This window comes from Chiloscyllium plagiosum, unplaced genomic scaffold (genome assembly GCF_037043375.1).
Source record: "Chiloscyllium plagiosum isolate Xiang-an unplaced genomic scaffold, Cpla_swu_hap1 HiC_scaffold_2, whole genome shotgun sequence".
Classification (NCBI taxonomy): Eukaryota; Metazoa; Chordata; class Chondrichthyes; order Orectolobiformes; family Hemiscylliidae; genus Chiloscyllium; species Chiloscyllium plagiosum.
Genome location: NW_028270140.1, coordinates 133370434 through 133390644, shown reverse-complemented (window position 1 = coordinate 133390644; position 20211 = coordinate 133370434). Strand labels below are relative to the sequence as shown.

The 20211-nt window shown below is 42.4% G+C and overlaps 1 protein-coding gene across 18 annotated transcripts in view; it reads left to right on the top strand.

Moving 5' to 3' along the window:
- The window catches only part of LOC122557375 (teneurin-3), a 2678940-nt gene that overhangs the window by 940869 nt on the left and 1717860 nt on the right, over positions 1-20211 (top strand). The window lies entirely within an intron of this gene.

Sequence of the window (20211 nt, the reverse complement as noted above, 5' to 3'; positions counted from 1 at the left end):
GACTAATCTTCTGGAATTTTTTGAGGATGTATATCCGAAGATGGACGAGGGAGATCCAGTAGATGTAGTGTACCTGGACTTTCAGAAAGCTTTTGATAAAGTCCCACATAGGAGGTTAGTGAGCAAAATTAGGGTGCATGGTATTGGGGGCAAAGTACTAACTTGGATTGAAAGTTGGTTGGCTGACAGGAAACAGTGGGGTACCGCAGGGATCAGTGCTGGTACCGCAGCTTTTTACAATATATATTAATGATATAGAAGATGGTATTAGTAATAACATTAGGAAATTTGCTGATGATACTAAGCTGGGTGGCAGGGTGAAATGTGGGGAGGATGTTAGGAGATTACAAGGTGACCTGGACAGTTTAGGTGAGTGGTCAGATGCATGGCAGATGCAGTTTAATGTGGATACATGTATGGTTACCCACTTTGGTGGCAAGAACAGGAAGGCAGATTACTACCTAAATGGAATGAATTTAGGTAAAGGGGCAGTACAAAGAGATTTGGGTGTTCTTGTAAATCAGTCAATGAAGATAAGCATGCAGGTACAACAGGTAGTGAAGAAGGCTAATAGCACGCTGGCCTTCATAACAAGAGGGATTGACTATAGAAGCAAAGAGGTTCTTCTGCAGCTGTACAGGGCCCTGGTGAGACCACACCTGGAGTATTGTGTGCAGTTCTGGTCTCCAGATTTGAGCAAAGACATTCTGGCTATTGAGGGAGTGCAGCGTAGGTTCACAAGGTCAATTCCTGGAATGGCGGGACTACCTTACGCTGATAGACTGGAGCGACTGGGCTTGTATACCCTTGAGTTTAGAACACTGATTGAGACATATAAGATTATTAAAGGATTGGACACTCTGGAGGCAGGAAGCATGTTTCCGCTGATGGGTGAGTGCCAAACCAGAGGGCACAGCTTAAAAATACGGGGTAGACCATTTAGGACAGAGATGAGGAGAAACGTCTTCACCCAGAGAGTGGTGGCTATGTGGAATGCTCTGCCCCATTGTCGACAGTAATAGTGCCAGAAGACAGGAGGAAAGCAAATGTTGTCCCCTTGTTCAAGAAGGAAAGTAGAGACAACCCTGGTAATGATAGACCAGTCAGCCTTACTTCGGTTGTGGGTGAAGTGTTGGAAAAAGTCATAAGAGATAGGATTTATAATCATCTAGAGAGCATTAAGTTGATTAGAGATAGTTGACACAGCTTTGAGAAGGGTAGGTTGTGCCTCACAAACCTTATTGAGTCTTTGAGATGGTGACCATTCAGGTGGACGAGGGAAAAACTGTTGCTGTGGTGTATATGGATTTCAGTAAAGCGTTTGATAAAGGTCCCCATGGCAGGCTATTGCACAAGATATGTAAGCATGGGATTGAGGGTGATTTAGCATTTTGGATCAGATGTTGGCTTGCTGAAAGAAGACAATGATGACATAAAGATCAAAGTCAAAGGCTGTGCAATCTCCTCTCTGGCTTCCTAGACAATCCGAGGAGAAATCCCATCCGGCCCAGGGGACTTAGCTATTTTAACACTTTCCAGAATTGCTAATACCCCCTCCTTGTGAACCTTAATTCCATCTAGTCTAGTAGCCTGTATCTCAGTATTCTCCTTAACCACATTGTCTTTTTCCAGTGTGAATACTGAGGAAAAATATTTATTTAGCGCTTCCCCTATCTCCTTGGACTCAACACACCTTCCCACTATTCTTGATTGGCCCTAATCTTTCTCTTGTCATTCTTTTAATCCTAATATACCTATAGAAAGCTTTAGGGTTTTCCTTGATCCTACCTGCCAATGACTTCTCATGTGCCCTCCTGGCTCTTCTTAGCTCTCTCTTTAGCTCTTTCCTGGCTAACTTGTAACTCTCACACTCCCTAACTGAGCCTTCATGACTCATCCTAACATAAGCCTCCTTCTTCCTCTTGACAAGAGATTCAACTTCCTTTCGTGAACCACGGCTCCCTCGCTCGACCACTTCCTCCCTGCCGAACAGGTACATACTCATCAAAGACATGCAGTAACTGTTCCTTGAATAAGCTCCACATTTCAATTGTGCCCATCCTCTGCAGTTTCCTTCCCCAGCCTGTGCATCCTGTCTTGCCTAATCACATCATAATTGCCTTTCCCCCAGCTATAACTCTTGCCCACTGGTATATATCTTTCCCTTTCCATCATTGAAGTAAATATAAACAAATTGTGGTCCCTGTCACCAAAGTGCTCACCTCCCTCCAAATCTAACTCCTGGCCTGGTTCATTATCCAGTACCAAATCCAATGTGGCCTCGTCCCTTGTTGGCTTGTCTACATACTGTGTCTGGAAACTATCCTGGACACATTGGACAAAAACTGACCCATCTAAAGTACTTGAACTATTGTATTTCCAGTCAATATTTGGAAAGTTGAAGTCCCCCCATAACAAGTACCCTGTTACTCTTGTTCCTATCCAGAATTATCTTCGTTATCCTTTCCCCTACATCTCTGGAACTATTCGGAGGCCTATAGAAAACTCCCATCAGGGTGACCTCTCAATTTCCTGTTTCTAATCTCAGCCATACTATCTCAGTAGACGAGTCCTCAAACATCCTTTCTACAACCATAATACTGCCCTTGACTAACAATGCCACACTTCCCCTTCTTTTACTATCTTCTCTGTTTGAACTGAAACATCTAAATCCTGGAATCTGCAACAACCATTCCTATCCCTGTCTACCATGTCTCCGAAATAGCCACAACATTGAAGTCACAGGTACCAACCCATGCTGCAAGTTCACCCACCTTATTTTGGATGCTCCTGGCATTGAAAGAGACTCACTTCAAATCACCTTGCTGCTTGCCAGTGAACTCTTGCGACCATGAACCCATATTTCTGATCTCACTACTCTCATCCACTGGAGCTACCATTTTGGTTCCTATCTCGCTGCTGCATTAGTTTAAACCCTCCAGAAAAGTAATATCCCCCCAGGATATTGGTACCCCTCTAGTTCAGGTGTAGATCATTCTGTTTGTAGAGTTCTACCTGCCCCAGAATGAGCCCTGATTATCCAAGTGTCTGAAGCCCTCCCTTCTGCACCATCCCTGTCACCACATATTCAAATCCTCTCTCTCCCAATTCCTCACCTCACTAGCACATGGCATGGGCAACAAACCAGAGATAACAATTCTGTTTGTTCTATCACTAAGCTCCCACCCTAGCTCCCTGAATTTCTGCCTTAAATCCCTATCCCTTTTCCTACCTATGTCATTGGTGCCTCTGTAGACCACAACTTGGGGTTGCTCCCCCTCCCCCTCAAAGATCCCAAAAGCACAACCCAAGACATCACAAACCCTGGCAACAGGGAGGCAACACACCAACCATGAATCTCACTCATTCCCACAGAACCTCATATCTGTCCCCGAACTATGGAGTCCCCAATGATTAATGCTCTGCTCATCTCCCCCATTCATAGAGAACATAGAACATAGAAGAATACAGCGCAGTACAGGCCCTTTGGCCCTCGATGTTGCGCCGATCCAAGCCCACCTAACCTATACTAACCCACTATCCTCCATATACCTATCCAATGCCCGCTTAAATGCCCATAAAGAGGGAGAGTCCACCACTGCTACTGGCAGGGCATTCCATGAACTTACGACTCGCTGAGTGAAGAACCTACCCCTAACTTCAGTCCTATATCTACCCCCCCTTAATTTAAAGCTATTCCCTTCTGAGCAACAGGGACAGACTCTATGCCAGACACCAGTGCCGCAATGCTTACCCCTGGTAAGTTATCCTCCCCAACTGTATCCAAAATGGTATACTTGTTATTAAGGGGAACAGCGACAGGGATCCCTGCACTGCCTTCCGGTTCCCTTTCCATCCCCTGACAATAACCTATCTGTCTTTTTGTTGTACCTGAGGTGTGCCTACCTCGATGTAACTCTTCCCAATAACCCTCTACACCTCCCGAATGATCCAAGGTTTATTCAACTCCAGCTCCAGTTCCTAAACGTGGTTTGTGAGGAGCTGGAGTTGGATGTACTTCCTGCAGGTAAAGTCAGCAGGGACACTAGTGGTGACCCTTACATCCCATATTCTGCAGAAGGAACATTCAATTGCCCTAACCACCATCCTCACTATTCTAAATGCCTAAAGAGACTGTAGAAAACAAATAATTAAAAAAAAACTAGGGTCAGCTTTCTCATCTGGCACGCAGAACCTTTTTGGTTCGAGTAGGAGGATGGGTGGGAGACATTACTGAAGTAGTGTTTTGGGTAACACAACCACCCAAATAAAGAACAAAGAACAAAGAAAGTTTACAGCCCAGGAACAGGCCCTTCGGCCCTCCAAGCCTGAGCCAATCCAAATGTACTGTCTAAACCTGTCAGTCAATTCCTAAGCATCTGTATCCCTCTGCTCCCCACCTACTCATGCATCTGTCCAGACGCATCTTAAATGAATCTACCGTGCCTGCCTCTACCACCTCTGCTGGCAACGCATTCCAGGCACCCACCACCCTCTGTGTGAAGTACTTGCCGCGTATATTCCCCTTGAACTTTCCATCTCTCACCTTGAAAGCATGACCTCTGGTTATTGATTCCTTCACCCTGGGAAAAAGCTTGTCTCTATCCATCCTGTCTATACCCTTCATGATTTTGTAAACCTCAGTCAGGTCCCCCCTCAATCTCCTTTTTTCTCGTGAAAATAAACCTAACCTACTCAACCTCTCTTCATAGCTAGCACCTTTCATACCAGGCAACATCCTTGTAAAACTTCACTGCATCCTCTCCAAAGTGGTCACATCCTTTTGGTAATGTGGTGACCAGAACTGTACACAATATTCTAAATCCAGCCGAACCAATGTCTTGTACAATTTTTAACATGACTTGCCAGCTCTTATACTCAATACCCCATCCAATGAAGGCGAGCATACTATATGCCTTCTTGACCACTCTATCCACATGTGCAGCAACATTCAGGTTACAATGGACCTGCACTCCCAGATCTCTCTGCCCATCAACTTTTCCCAAGGCTCTTTCATTCATTGTATAATTCGCTCTTGAATTAGACTTCCCTAAATGCATCACCTCACTTCATTATATTACTTCATTTTCTCAGCAGTCCTGTGTCCACTCCTACTCAGTGTATGCTCTGCCGAGTCAGAAGTTAAGTTTATATAGTTTTAAGTTTACCTCCCCAGCAGGCCCCTGGTCCTCGCTTGGCTCCTCCCACTGCTGCTGCTCCTGGCAAAATGAAGTAAAAACAGTAATGAACTGGATATGAACTGCTTTGAGTCAATGATAAAGGGTTGCACAAATACACATCAGTTTTAAGCAGGATTTTATGTCTGCAAATTAGATGGGCCACTTGTCCTGCACCCCTGCACCCACCCCTTCCCAATCCCATTTTGCCACACACCACCCTCATAAAAAGTACGTGATCTGACATTATCATGTCAGTCTCTGATGCTATGGAAGGTGAGCAGGAATGAGAATTAAGAATGAAAAGCAAATAACAATAAGTTATTCTGCTTGTTTAAGAACCAACTGAATGCCATTTATCATTGCCCACTCAAAATATGGCTCATTGGATGGGTACTGAGTTACACACGTGTGAAGACACTATGGTTTTAAGAGGTGTATTTTGTCCTTTTATTTTTGAAGATGTTTGGAGCCATAGGTGAAGAGCTGTCTCCTCCAAGCCAATAAAACAAACAGCTTGAAAAGCCTTGGGTTTTTTTTTCGAGTTGGAACCATAGAAGCAGCATGAAAGGGTGGAGTGAGGCTCCTTCAGATCCAGGGTTGTAGTTTAGCTTTCAGTAGTTGTTGGGGTTTTGAACCTGGAAGTGAAAGCTCTTATTCCTTTCTGTTATAGCAAAAAGCAGGGGTTCTCTCCCTGCCACTCGAATGGCATGTCAGACAATCTACTTTCCTGGATTTGCCTTTCCCAAACGTGTGTTTATGGGATATTACTATATTAGAACAGTTGCTGTTCAGTCATTAAATGAACCATTTTTCTGTTAAGTTTTACGATAGAATTAAGTTATTCCAATACTTCTTTATTTTGTTTTGTTTTTAGCCATAAGGTCGGAATAATGTCAGCTAAGTATTGTAACCAGTCAAAATACATTTGGAACACACAGAACCTTATATTTGCCTTCAAATAAGATAGAAGTTAGGGTCGAGGAGAAGGTACAAGGGCAGATGAAAAGGCTCCAAATGAAACCTTGCCTCTTTGTAGCAGCAAAGCCTTCTGCTGAAAGTGACAGTATATGGATGTGAGTGAGTATTTTCATTTTATATTTTGAAGCTGCCACAACACAAAAGGAGAGAGTGAGAGGGCAGGGGGTCTTCAAATTGGTGCATGCTCATCAGGGCACATCTCTCTTGCCTGACCCAATAGAGCGCAAAATCCCCTTTGCGATGCAAATTGCCTCCTGTCCTTCACTGACAAGAGGGTAGAGATGAGTTAATGGGCCTTACAACTTCCCATTCCACCTCCCTGATGCGACAGGAAACCTCAAAATCCAGCTACACATCTTTATAAATTGACATTTAATGGGCAAAGCATCTTGCCTTAAACAGTTTACGTTTTAAACTGTTTGTCAAAATGCTAAGTTGTAAAGCATACTCTCTTAAACACGTCTTCAAAACATTGTATGTCAATGTCAAAGATGACCAACAACAACTTAGATTTATATCACGCCAATAGCATAACGCAACATCCCAAGTCTCTTTACAGGCACAAGATATCAAACAGAATCAGGACTCAACCTAAACAGTTCGTGAGGATTTCTGCATGCCTCCATAGCATTGCATCACATCTTAGTTCTCCACTTCTACTTTGATTATCCAACTATAATTACATTTTTTTAACCTGTATTATGGGTTTTAAAGACCTTAAGATTTCTTCCCCTTGGAGTGGGGAGGAGAAGAGGTCATAAGGGAAAGTATTAAAAAACATCCCTCTTGCACTGACTGTCAGAATCCACAAATTATGCATTTACTGGAGACCTAATGAACCAAATTATTTTATCTGAGGAGGAATCATCCTGAACCACCTAAGGAAAAGAAAACAAGATATCAAAAAATTAATGACTCCACAGTGATGCCTTTTATCCGCATTTCATTTTTTTAAACTCAATTAATCAAAAGTTGTGTCAGAATAAGAATTGAAGATTTTATAAAGAGTTGTCAATATGTATAAAGAGAAGTGCAAGTAAATTTTTGAGCTTTGCCAGAAACCAACATTTTGTCATATTTAGTTCTAATGATATTTATTTTGGGAAGTATTTCCAATCTCTATATTAAAAGGTTGAAAGTGTGCTGCTGGAAAAGCATAGCAGTCAGGCAGCATCTGAGGAACAGGAGAATGGATGTTTTGGGCATAAACTTATGCCCAAAATGTCGATTCTTCTGTTCTTCAGATGCTGTCTGACCTGCTGTGCTTGTCCAGCACCACACTCTCGACTCTGATTGCCAGCATCTGCAGCCCTCACTTTCTCCCAGTTAAATATTGAAGGGTCAATGCATTGATGTTGTTGCAGTAATGTTAAGTAATAGATCATTCATTTAATTTCCCTCTTACTCCTTACCCCAGTAGCACACAACTTTCATTCACTTTGAGAGCCTTGGCTCGTTATATCCATCATTTGACTTTATATGCTTCTTTGACAGTTCCAAAATTATTTCAAGATCTCACTTAGAAGAACAGAAACACAGGTCAGTTTCACATTTCAGCTCACATTTATCCACATTAACCTGCATCTGCCACACATTTGCCCGCTCACTCAGCCCAAACAAATCACACTGCAATATTCCTGCGTCCTCCTCACAGCTTACTCTTCTGCACAGCTTTGTATCATCTGCAAAGTCTGCAGATTTTGAGATATTACATTCAATTCCATAATTTAAATCATTAACAAATATTGTGAAAATCTGGGGTCCTCATCCCGATCTCTGCACTACCCAGTAGCCTCTGCAAGCCATTCAAAAAACCCTCATTTATTCCTACTCTTTGTTTCTTCCCTGCTCAACTATTTTCTATCCAGCTCAACACATTGCCCCAAACCTTTGCATTGTAATTTGACACGTTAATCGCTTATGTGGGGCTTTATTGAAAGCCTTCTGAAAATGCATTAAACTGTATTTGGATACAGACCTGGCTCAAAGGTAGAAGACAGAGGGTGGTGATGCTGGGTTGTTTTTCAGAGTGGAGACCTGTGACCAGTGGAGTGCCACAAGGATTGGTGCTGGGTCCTCTATTTTTTGTCATTTACACAAATGATTTGGATGCGAGCACAAGAGGTACAGTTAGTAAGATTTCAGATGGAATTGAAGGTTTAGAGGTGTAGTGGACAGCGAAGAGGGCTACCTCAGATTACAACAGGATCTTGACCAGATGGGCCAATGGGCAGAGAAATGGCAGGTGGAGTTTAATTCAGATAAATGTGAGGTGCTGCATTTTGGGAAAGCAAATCTTAGCAGGACTTATACACTTAATGGTAAGGTCCAAGGGAGTGTCGCTGAACAAAGAGATCTTGGAGTGCAGGTTCATAGCTCCTTGAAAGTGGAGTGGCAGGTAGGTAGGATAGTGAAGAAGATGTTTGGTATGCTTTCCTTTATTGGTCAGAGTATTGAGTACAGGAGTTGGGAGGTCATGTTGCGGCTGTACAGGACATTGGTTAGGCCACTGTTGGAATATTGCGTGCAATTCTGGTTTCCTTCCTATCGGAAAGATGTTGTGAAACTTGAAAGGTTTCAGAAAAGATTTACAAGGATGTTGCCAGATTTGGAGGATTTGAGCTATAGGGAGAGGCTGAACAGGCTGGGGCTGTTTTCCCTGGAGCGTAGGAGGATGAGGGATGACCTTATAGAGGTTTACAAAATTATGAGGGGCATGGATAGGGTAATTAGGCAAAGTCATTTCCCTGGAGTCGGGGAGTCCAGAACTAGAGGGCATTGGTTTAGGGTGAGAGGGGAAAGATATAAAAGAGACCGAAGGGGCAACATTTTCACACAGAGGGTGGTACATGTATGGAATGAACTGCCAGAGGAAGTGGTGGAGGCTGGTACAATTGCAACATTTAAGAGGCATTTGGATGGGTATATGAATAGGAAGGGTTTGGAGGGATATGGGCCGGGTGCTGGCAGATGGGACTACATTGGGTTGGGATATCTGGTCGGCATGGACGGGTTGGACCGAAGGGTCTTTTTCCATGCTTTACATCTCTATGACTCTATGACTCTAAAGCACATGGATGATATTGGGATAGTGTAGGGGGTTGAGCTGAGAATAGTTCATGGGTCGGCGCAACATCGAGGGCCAAAGGGCCTGTTTTGCTCTGTATTGTTCTATTTTCTATGTTCTATATGCATCCATTGGCTCCCCGATCAACTGTATTAGTTACCACCTTGAAGTATTCTCGTAGATTTCTCAAGCATAATTTCCCTTTTTTAACTTCTTTTTTCTGAAGTTTTATTCAATCCTACTTTCATTTGGGACAATTCCTGCTGCTGTTCTGCACCTCCTGTTCAGTACTTGTATGAACTTTTTGCGATGTAATCAAACTTTCTCAGAACACTGTAAGTCTGTTCTGATCATTACAGAGCAAAACCTCAGTATTAACCCTGGAGAATTACATTCAATGCTTTAGCAGTGCATTCCAACATTATATTTTATTCAAAAAATCTTTACCCACATTCTATTAATTCATGCATTCAACAACCCATTCTCACTTAGAGCACAGAAGAAGGATATTTGGCCGATTTTTTCCATGTTGGTCAACAAAGATTTGACTACAGTGGCCCATTTTTCAGCTATGGTATATACATTTATCTGCCAAGTGCGCTACTTCACATCTCTCCGGACTGAAGTCCATCTGCCATTCTGCTACTTTACTCTGGACAGCATTGTGGCTCAGTAGTTAGCAATGTTGCCTCAAGGAACTGGGTTTGATTCCAGCCTCGGGTGACTGTCTGTGCAGAGTTTGCACATTCTCCCCGTGTTCCTGTGGGTTTCTGCTGCGTGTGTCTGGTTTCCTTCCACAGTCCAAAGGTGTACAGGTTAAGTGGATTAGCCATGGTAAATACCAGGATAGGGTTGGGGTTGGATCTGGGAAAGATGCTGTTTGGAGGATCAGTGCAAACTTGATGCGCTGAATAGCCACTGTCTGCACTCTATGATTCGATTTGTCTGTCAATATCCTCCTGCAGTTTATAGCTATCCTGCTCACCATTTATAATCCTACCAACCATTATGTCATCCATGTATGTCTTGATCAAGCCCCCTTCAATGAAGTCCAGGTCATTTATGCAAACAATAAACTGAAAGGACCTCAACACCAAGTCCATTGGAATCCACTGGAAATGGATTTCCAGCTGCAGGAACATGTCTGTATCATCAATATTCTCTCAAAGCTGTGAGGCTGTTGGGATCAGCGTGCCAATGCATGACTGCAGCTTTCGGAAGCCATTGCCTCACTCAGACCTTGGAGGTCCACATAGCAGGGAGAGAAATTGGAGAGGTCAACCATCACTCTCTGCTTCCTGCACCTCAACTGATCTTAGATTCAACATGCCACTTTGCCTTGGCTTCTTGGTCTCTTACTATCTGGACAAATCAAAAGTGTGGCTTAAGTCAGTATAGACTGCATTAAATGTTTTGTCATCATCAGCAAACCTAGTTCCTTTCTGAAAAAAATCAAACAAATTTGCCAAATGTGACTTGCCTTTAGAAAATCCATGCTGACTATCCCTGACTTAATCTGTGTCTCTCTAAGTGCACATATATTCTGTCCCTCTGAATTCTTTCTAATAATTTCCCCATTACCAAGATTAGAATTACTGTTCTTAACTTCCTGGTACACTCCTTCCTCTTTTTTAAATAGTGGGACAATTTTAGCAGTCCTCCAGTGATCTAGAAAGGAACTGAAAATTTTAAAGTTTCATATGAAGGGCACTACTAAATCTTTCAAAGCTTCCTTTTATTGGTTCTGGAGGCTCGAGTCCTAATCAATGACTTGAGCTCAAATCTCTAAGCTGACACTCCTGTGCAGTAGTGAGGGAGTGCAGCATGGTTGGAGGAGAAGATGAGATAGTAAACCAAGGCCCCCTGTGCTCTCTCAATGGCTTGGATCTTCATCAATGAGTTAGGTAATGGGAGTCAGGAAAACTCAGGCAAACATAGACGCCAAACCCAAAATAGAGATGGGTTGAAACCATGGGCTGGATGCCAAAGCTGTTTCAAAGGCACAACTCGGTGATGTTGGACTTTATCCCGTTTATAATGAAAACAATAAGGCCCTCACCTTCATTGACAGCTCTCTAACCTTGGCTTTTAATTGCACAATGTTCCCTCATTGAATATTGAAGACTGGATAAGTGGCTTCAAGTGCTTGCGGTTCACACTATTCATACTTCAAAATGGAAAATTTTAAAAAGTGGAGCAATTATTCTCAGTATCTTAGCCAATATTGATCTCATAGTTGGCGTCACAAAAACAAAACAGATGATGCTGTTTGTGTGACCTTTCTGTGTGCAAAATGGCTGTTGTGATGTCTGCATTACCACAGTGATATTTCAAAAGCACTTAATCGCTGGTCGAACAATTTGGTCTGTTCTGTGTCCATGGAAAGCAATATATGAATGATAATAAGCACTTTTTTAAAAAATCATTTATGGGATCTGGGCATCGCTATCTGGTCAGCATTATTGCCCTGGAGAAGGTGGTGGTGAGCTGCCCACTTGAACTGCTGCAGGCCATCTGCTGTGGTTGCTCCACAATGCCATTCAAGAGGGAATTTCAGATTTTGACCCAGTTAACAGTGAAGGAATGGCAAATATTTCCAAGTCAGGATGGTGAGTGACTTGAAGGGGAAATTGCGGGTCATGGTGTTCCCATATATCTGCTACCCTTGTCCTTCTAGATGAAAATAGTTGTGTGTTTGGAAGCTCCTGTCTGAGGATCTTGGTTGGATTTCTACAGTGCATATTGTAGCTACTGCATACTGCTGATGCCGAGTGTCAGGGTTGGAGGGAGTGGATGCTTGTGGATCTAGTACCAATCAATCAGGCTTTCCTTTTCCTGGCCGGTGTCAAGCTCCTTAAGTGTTGGTAGGGCTGCATGCATGCAGGCAAGTGCCAGTTATTCTTCACTTGAAAACTAGTAGGGGAGATTCTTGAGAGGAACAAAGAAAAGTAGCAAACAGTAGCAGAAGACCATTCAGTTCCTCAAGTTTTCTCCACCATTTCATATGATCATGGCTGATCAGTACCCTCAGTACCGTGTTCTCACTTTCTCCCCATACCCTCTGAGCTCTTTAATCCTGAGAACTACATCTCATTCATTCTTGAAACAAAAAAAAAGTTATTAGAACAATTTCATTCTATCAATAAGTCATTGTAGAAAATGGTAGGCACTGCATCTTGTTGGATTTGGAGCTGAGACTAAGCAAACCAAACATGGAATTATCATCGAAAGGCCAACAGCAGGGATACATCATTCATGTACAGCATCACAAAGAACCGATCAAAGGAGAGAAATACCCTTAATATCACAAAACACCCAAGACATACTCAGAATGAGAAGGGAATCAATGCAAGATAATGAATGATTACTTCTGAAAGATTTCACTCAAACATTCATATAATCTTTTAATTATTTCAGTATCACTGAAATCAAACACTGAACTGTGATGTGTTTGCAAAATAAAAGTTACACCTAAGCTGAATGAGCTTTTCATCAATATATAGTCTGCCGTCTAACACCTCACCTGTTGTGGATCTATTATTTCAGTCAATCACTTACTTTATATTTGGAATCAATGACAATTATATGACTATTGGCAATTGGACAGGATATTCAGACTGCTGAGAAATTTCATTGAAACACATTTGGGAAATAATGATAATAATAAGAAGACTGGATTGTCTTTTACCTTATTCATTCGTTCTTTTGAAGCTTAATTGACGAGATGCAAACCTTGCCAGGCCAGCACTGTTGCCCGGAAATCACTGACTAGTCAAAGGTGTGAATATGTAGAAATGTTTTAATTACGTTCTTTGATATTAATCAAAAATACTTTCGGTATACTCACAATATAAATCAAAATATTTCGCATATATATTTATTTGGTATTTACTACCAACATTTCATAACCATGGACAATAAATCACTCAGCTAGCAAAGAACAGCAACCAGATTCTGCCTATCAATTTATCAATATGTACAAAGCAGTCAGTACAGGGACTGAAAATAGATGCCAAACAGTTTCCATTACTCAATTTAATTAGAAAGACGATTGAGTATGTCTAGATTCCAGATATGAATAATGGTAATCTATGAAGTCACACCGTCCTCGGCTCTAATGCAGAGCCTACTGAAGGAAGATGGAGCTGAGCAAAGAAAACCATGTCAAGTTGTTAATATACAAATTACTATAAAGCACATGTAATTACTAATGCCAAAAGGAAACTTTGGCTGCATATTACAAATCCCTACTTGCAGAAGAATCTGGATCATCCTCTACCATCAGTACAAAATATCAAGTAAATGAAACAATACAGTTTAACATTGCTGATAAGCTTAGCAATACTGATAAGCAACAATTATTTATTTCCTGGGAAGTTGTTTCTAATCCTAATGATAGGATTATGAATATTGCTGGAAAGAGGGACTTTGAGTCATAGAGTCATACAGTCAGGAAACAGACTCATCAGTCCCACTCATCCAATACTGACCAAGTTTCCCAAACATGCCTCCATTTGGCCTATATCCCTTTAAACCTTTCCTATTAATGTACCAATCCAAATATCTTTTAAATGTTGTAATTGTACCTGCATCCACCACTTCCTCGTACAGTTCAATGCACATATGAACCATCCTCTGTGTGAAAAGGTTGCCCCTCAGGTCACCATTAAATCTTTTGCCTCTCACCTTAAAAATATGACCCCTAGTTTTGAATTCACCCACTTTATCTGTGCCACTCATGATCTTATAAACCTCTCTAAGGTCACTCCTCAACACCCTATGGTCCAGTTGAAGAAGTCCCAGCCTCTCCAGCCTCTCCCTATAACTCAAGCTTCCAGTCCTTGCAACATCTTGACAAATCTTTTGTGACTCCTCTCCAAATTAATAATATCCTTCCTGTAGCAAGGGGACCACAGAACTGTATATAATACTCCAGAAAAGGCCTCAACAAAGCAGTGTACAACCTCAACATGATGTCCCAATTATACTCAATGGTCTGACTAGTGAAAGCAAGAAGATTTCATGATTTCTTAACCAAGCTGTCTGCCTGTGACACAACTTTCACAGAACTATGAACCTGAACATCTCTGTTAGACAACACTGCCCAGGGCCCGACCATTAACTGTATAAGTACTGCTCTTGTCCACTTTACCAAAATGCAATACCTCACATTTACCCAAATTAAACTCCACCTGCTATTCCTCAGCTCATTAGCCCAGATGATCAAGATCCCTTTGTAAACTTAAATTACCTTCTTCCTATGGAACGCCGCTGGTAACAGGCCTCCAGTCCAAAAACAAACCCTTCGCCCCACCACTCTCTGTCTCCAACCATCAAGCCAATTTTGTATCCAATTGACAAACTCTCCCTGAATCCCATGTGATATAACTTTACTAATCTTTCTCCCATGAGGAGCCTTGTCAAAGACTTCACAAATGTCCGTGTAGATAATGTCTACTGTTCTCCAATCATCAATCTTTAGTTTGTGAGACACGATTTCACATGCACATCTTTTACTCATTGATATGCTCAAGATTGTGAAATTGTAAATTTGGGAGCCTATCATTTCACCACTGATTGCCCCATGGCAACACTTAAGCCAGTTTCAACTGACTTCCCAACTAATTAACATCCCTTTTCTCCTGTAGTCTCCAAGCAATTAGATTAAGGAAATGTAAATGAACCACATGGTCTATACCAGCAAATGTTACCTGATACTTCATTCAGCATGAAAATCATGAATAGATGTTGAGTTAATAGAAAGGAGCAGTAAGATGTAGTCATGAAATTGAGATAATTAAAGTATTTTCAAATACAACAGAATTAATGAGGCAGCACATTTGTAAAAGTTAATTTTTATTTGCAAGGTAGTTGTTTTTGTTAACATGTGAAGCTATTAATATTAGAAATCAGAAACAAAAATAGAAATTGCTGGAGGAACCCAGTGGGTTTGCAGCATCTGTGGAGGCAAAACAGAATTACCTTTTCAAATCCAGTGACTCTTTGAAGGGGTCTCTTTGAAGAAAGGTCACTGGACCCAAAGCATTAACTCTGCTTTCTCTCCACAGATGCTGCCAAACTTACTGAGCTTTTCCTGCAGTTTCTGTTTTTGTTTCTGATGCCATTGAATGTTCAGTTGCATATGAATGCTGAAGCCATAGTTTTTTTTTCTTGTTTTAATCATGGATACCTAATGTACCATCATGCTTTTCATGTGTTTAAATGCTGAGCCTCTCAGTGAGGTATTGGTGTAGCACAGTTTTAAGAGGAGCAGGCAACTCAGACCGCACCCTCTGGAATTCTGCATTTGTATCTGCATGTGTGAACACAGGTTGGTGCTGTCTGATTTTCTCCACAATAATGAAGAATGCTAATGCACAATTATGCCCACTTTGGGTCAACATATCTTAGCATCCAGCATAAATTTTGGAGGAATGCATCAAGATATCAATGTATTTATTGGCATGCATTGAGCCAGATTTCACTGTAGTGAAATAGCACTGCCATCACCTCGATAATCATCTGCAGTTTACAACTCAAAACATTTTACCTCAGCTGAAAGTGCAAGCTGCTGAACTCATCATGAGAGTAAAAACAAGGACTGCCGATGCTGGAAACCAGAGTCCAGATTAGAGTGGTGCTGGAAAAGCACTGCAGGTCAGGCAGCATCCAAGGAGCAGGAAAACTGACGTTTCGGGCAAAAGCCCTTCATCAGGAATGGAGTCAGGGCCCTGAGTGAACAGGGCAACCATCAGAACACCTCTACGACCTGAAAGAATGGAGCAGAAGGAGGGTGAAGGAAATGCAAATCAAAGTGAGTGAATTAATTGACAAATCAAGTTCAGAAATAAACATGCAAAATGGAAAGAAAACTTTGTTTCACGCTGGGAGAAAAGAGAAAGGAAAAGTTGAGAATAAAATTTTAAGCCAGCTGTGTTCATATATTAATTATTACTTGAATGACGGAAATAGCATATTTGTAGTTTATATTTCGTGTCAGAGATATGTTTATTGGCAGTAATTAATAATTGTCACATTTTCCAAAATTTACCAATGTGCCATATGATAAAGCTGAAAATGTGTTGCTGGAAAAGCGCAGCTGGTCAGGCAGCATCCAAGGAACAGGAGAATCAACGTTTCGGGCATAAGCCCTTCTTCAGGAATGAGGAAAGTGTGTCCAGCAGGCTAAGATAAAAGGTAGGGAGGAGGGACTTGGGGGAGGGGCTTTGGAAATGCGATAGGTGGAGGGAGGTCAAGGTGAGGGTGATAGGCCAGAGTGGGGTGGGGGCGGAGAGGTCAGGAAGATGATTGCAGGTTAGGAAGGTGGTGCTGAGTTTGAGGGATTTGATTGAGACAAGGTGGGGGGAGGGGAAATGAGGAAACTGGAGAAATCTGAGTTCATCCCTTGTGGTTGGAGGGTTCCCAGACAGAAGATGAGGCGCTCTTCCTCCAACTGTAGTGTTGCCATGGTCTGCCGATAGAGGAGTCCAAGGACCTGCATGTCCTTGGTGGAGTGGGAGGGGGAGTTAAAGTATTGGGCTATGGGGTGGTTGGGTTGGTTGGTTGGTCCGGTTGTCCCAGAGGTGTTCTCTGAAGCATTCCGCAAGTAGGCGGCCTGTCTCCCCAATATAGAGGAGGCCACATCGGGTGCAGCGGATGCAATAGATGATATTTGTGGAGGTGCAGGTGAATTTGTGGCGGATATGGAAGTGTCCCTTGGGGCCTTGGAGGGAAGTAAGGGGGGAGGTGTGGGCGCAAGTTTTGTATTTCTTGCGGTTGCAGGGGAAAAGACCACTCCCTCCGTGACTCCCTCATCAGGTCCACACCCCCCACCAACCCAACCTCCACTCCCGGTACCTTCCCCTGCAACCGCAAGAAATGCAAAACTTGCGCCCACACCTCCCCCCTTACTTCCCTCCAAGGCCCCAAGGGACACTTCCATATCCGCCATAAATTCACCTGCACCTCCACACACATCATCTATTGCATCCGCTGCACCCGATGTGGCCTCCTCTATATTGGGGAGACAGGTCACCTACTTACGGAACGTTTCAGAGAACACCTCTGGGACACCCGGACCAACCAACCCAACCACCCCGTAGCCCAACACTTTAACTCCCCCTCCCACTCCACCAAGGACATGCAGGTCCTTGGACTCCTCCATCGGCAGACCATGGCAACAAAACGGTTGGAGGACGAACGCCTCATCTTCTGCCTGGGAACCCTCCAACCACAAGGGATGAACTCAGATTTCTCCAGTTTCCTCATTTCCCCTCTCCCCACCTTGTCTCAGTCAAATCCCTCGAACTCAGCACCGCCTTCCTAACCTGCAATCATCTTCCTGACCTCTCCGCCCCCATCCCACTCCGGCCTATCACCCTCACCTTGACCTCCCTCCACCTATCGCATTTCCAAAGCCCCTCCCCCAACTCCCTCCTCCCTACCTTTTATCTTAGCCTGCTGGACACACTTTCCTCATTCCTGAAGAAGGGCTTATGCCCGAAACGTCGATTCTCCTGTTCTTTGGTTGCTGCCTGACCTGCTGCGCTTTTCCAGCAACACATTTTCAGCTCTGATCTCCAGCATCTGCAGCCCTCACTTTTCCCCTGCCATATGATAAAACTGAACTTCCTACAACAACCTGCTTTGAATCTATCATTCAAATATGATAACTTTGACACAGTGAGGAAGTCAGTTGGATATTGTTTTGTGAAGCCACTAATTGAATAGGGCTTCTTAAAGAGCAATGTATTGTTATTGACACTTCATCACACATTAATCCTTTTCCTGAAGTTGCTGTGTCATTTACCCCACAGTAGCCGTGTTGCAACCGTTGAGTTTTCAATACTTGTCCGGACCTGGACCTGAACCTTTCAGAGTTTAGGTCATCTGTTGTATTAACTGGGTATTAGGCTACTTCAAGCACAATTGAAAAGGTGGCACAGAGGTTGAATAAGCCCTGTAATGGGAAAAAGAGCTGACACGAGAGCTTCTGATGGTGCTAGATCAACCACAACACACTGGGCTAACTCTCACCAGAAATTAGCTATGAGTCAGTTTGGCAAGTTTCAGGGAGCTGGAAATGTGTTGCTGGAAAAGCGCAGCAGCAACACATTTCCAGCTCTAATCTCCAGCATCTGCAGACCTCACTTTCTCCTCAAGTTTCAGGGAGGCCTAATGAATTTTCTAATGCTATCTTCCCAAACTCACTATATTTCCTATTTACCACTGTGGCATCCCACTCGCATTAACCATGGACAGAAGTTGTTACCCACTGTCAGGATATCCTGGCATCCCTGGTACCATTGCCAGTTTGGAAGCCCAGTGGTGCTTCACCACGGACATTGTAGGGAAGCAACTACAAACGAATGCCCTCAGGACATAGAGGTGGCACAGCTGGCATTTCATTGCACATAGAGGTGCACAGTCTTAGATCTGCCACTGTTTAAGAGGCCAGTGTTCGGGGTGACCCTGTATCGTCTCATAAATTTATGTGGGGGCATCACACACTGAAAAGTCTTCATCACTTCAAAACATTCACTTTTACTGAGCATTAGTAATTTTTAAAAAATGCTGTATTTGTCTCTCAGAATAGAAACAGACCGCTCTCATTGGGAATTAAAAACACACCATTTTCTGCCCATCGATGCGTTCGTTCAGTTATTGAAAGGAAGGAATCCCTTTTCTGCTCCAATTGGTGTTTTTGTGGAGGATAGGCTATGAGGTTAGGTTCTGGATCAGTGGTGCTGGAAGAGCACAGCAATTCAGGCAGCATCCGAGGACAGGCAAAATCGACGTTTCGGGCAAAAGCCCTTAGGTTTGCAGGTCAGAGCTAAATGCCTTCATGCAATCATCAAATAACTATTTCCCCTTTGTCAAAATATTGTTTCCTTTCGTGTTGACAAAATAGCCATTTCAGGGGAACTGTTTAATACTGAATTATGTTTGTGCAAGTAATGAATCAGAGAGCAGATGTTGCAGAATAATGGAAATGGAAGCTGCATTTTGGTGTTAACGAATAAACTTAGCCTCATGCACATTCATTAAACTCTTGAGTCTCTTGAGTTTTTGTTTCCTTCTAAAAATACAAGTTTTACAGTTGTGTCATAGTAAGCAATAAGGAAACTTTCTCAAGTAAAACTTTACAAAGCACATTAATAGGAATGAGATCAGCAAATATATGAGAAGCTGAACTGTCACAATTGAACTTACTAATAAAACATTTTTGCCACCCAATTGATGTGCTCCACAAAGCCTAATATTTACTTCTTGTTTTATTTTTGCCACTGTTTTATATTTGTTAAAGAAGAGGTATCAAATTACAATCCTGTCACACAGTAAAGGACTTTAATGAAATAACATGTCAAAAGACATATGTTGAAATGAGAATAATGACCAACGGTTTGGTTAAAGATTTAGTTCTTAAAGAAGAAGACTGAAACAGGGAGGTTTCGGGGGGAATGTTAGAAATGGTGAGGCCTGTCTGCATCAACAGTTTCTTAACATTAAGGGTCATTGTGTTTGGTGCAATTCAACCTCCTTGGTCGAACTTCTTGAGAGTTGAGTATGTTAAACGATGAGAAGTTTATTGCATTGCTGTAAATACTGTGCCAAGTTGTAGGAAGGATAAGCTGGAGAAGATTCAGAAGTGACCTACCAGGATGTTGTTGGGTGTGGAAAGTTTGAGTTATAAAGAAAGGCTGGATAGGCTATGAATTTTTTCACTGGAGCGTAAGAGTTTGAGAGGCAACCTTGTTTAAGTTTATAAAATAATGAGGAGTGTAAATAGAGTTAATGGTAGTTTTCTTTTCCCTAGGATGGGAGATTTCAAGACAAGGGGACACATTTTTAAGGTGAGAGGAGAGAGATTTGAAAAAGATACAGAGGCAAATTTTTCACGCAGAGAGTGGTTTGCATGCAGAATAACTTCCTGAGAAAGTGTTTGATGTGGATGCAATTACAATGTTTCAAAGACCTTTTGGTAAA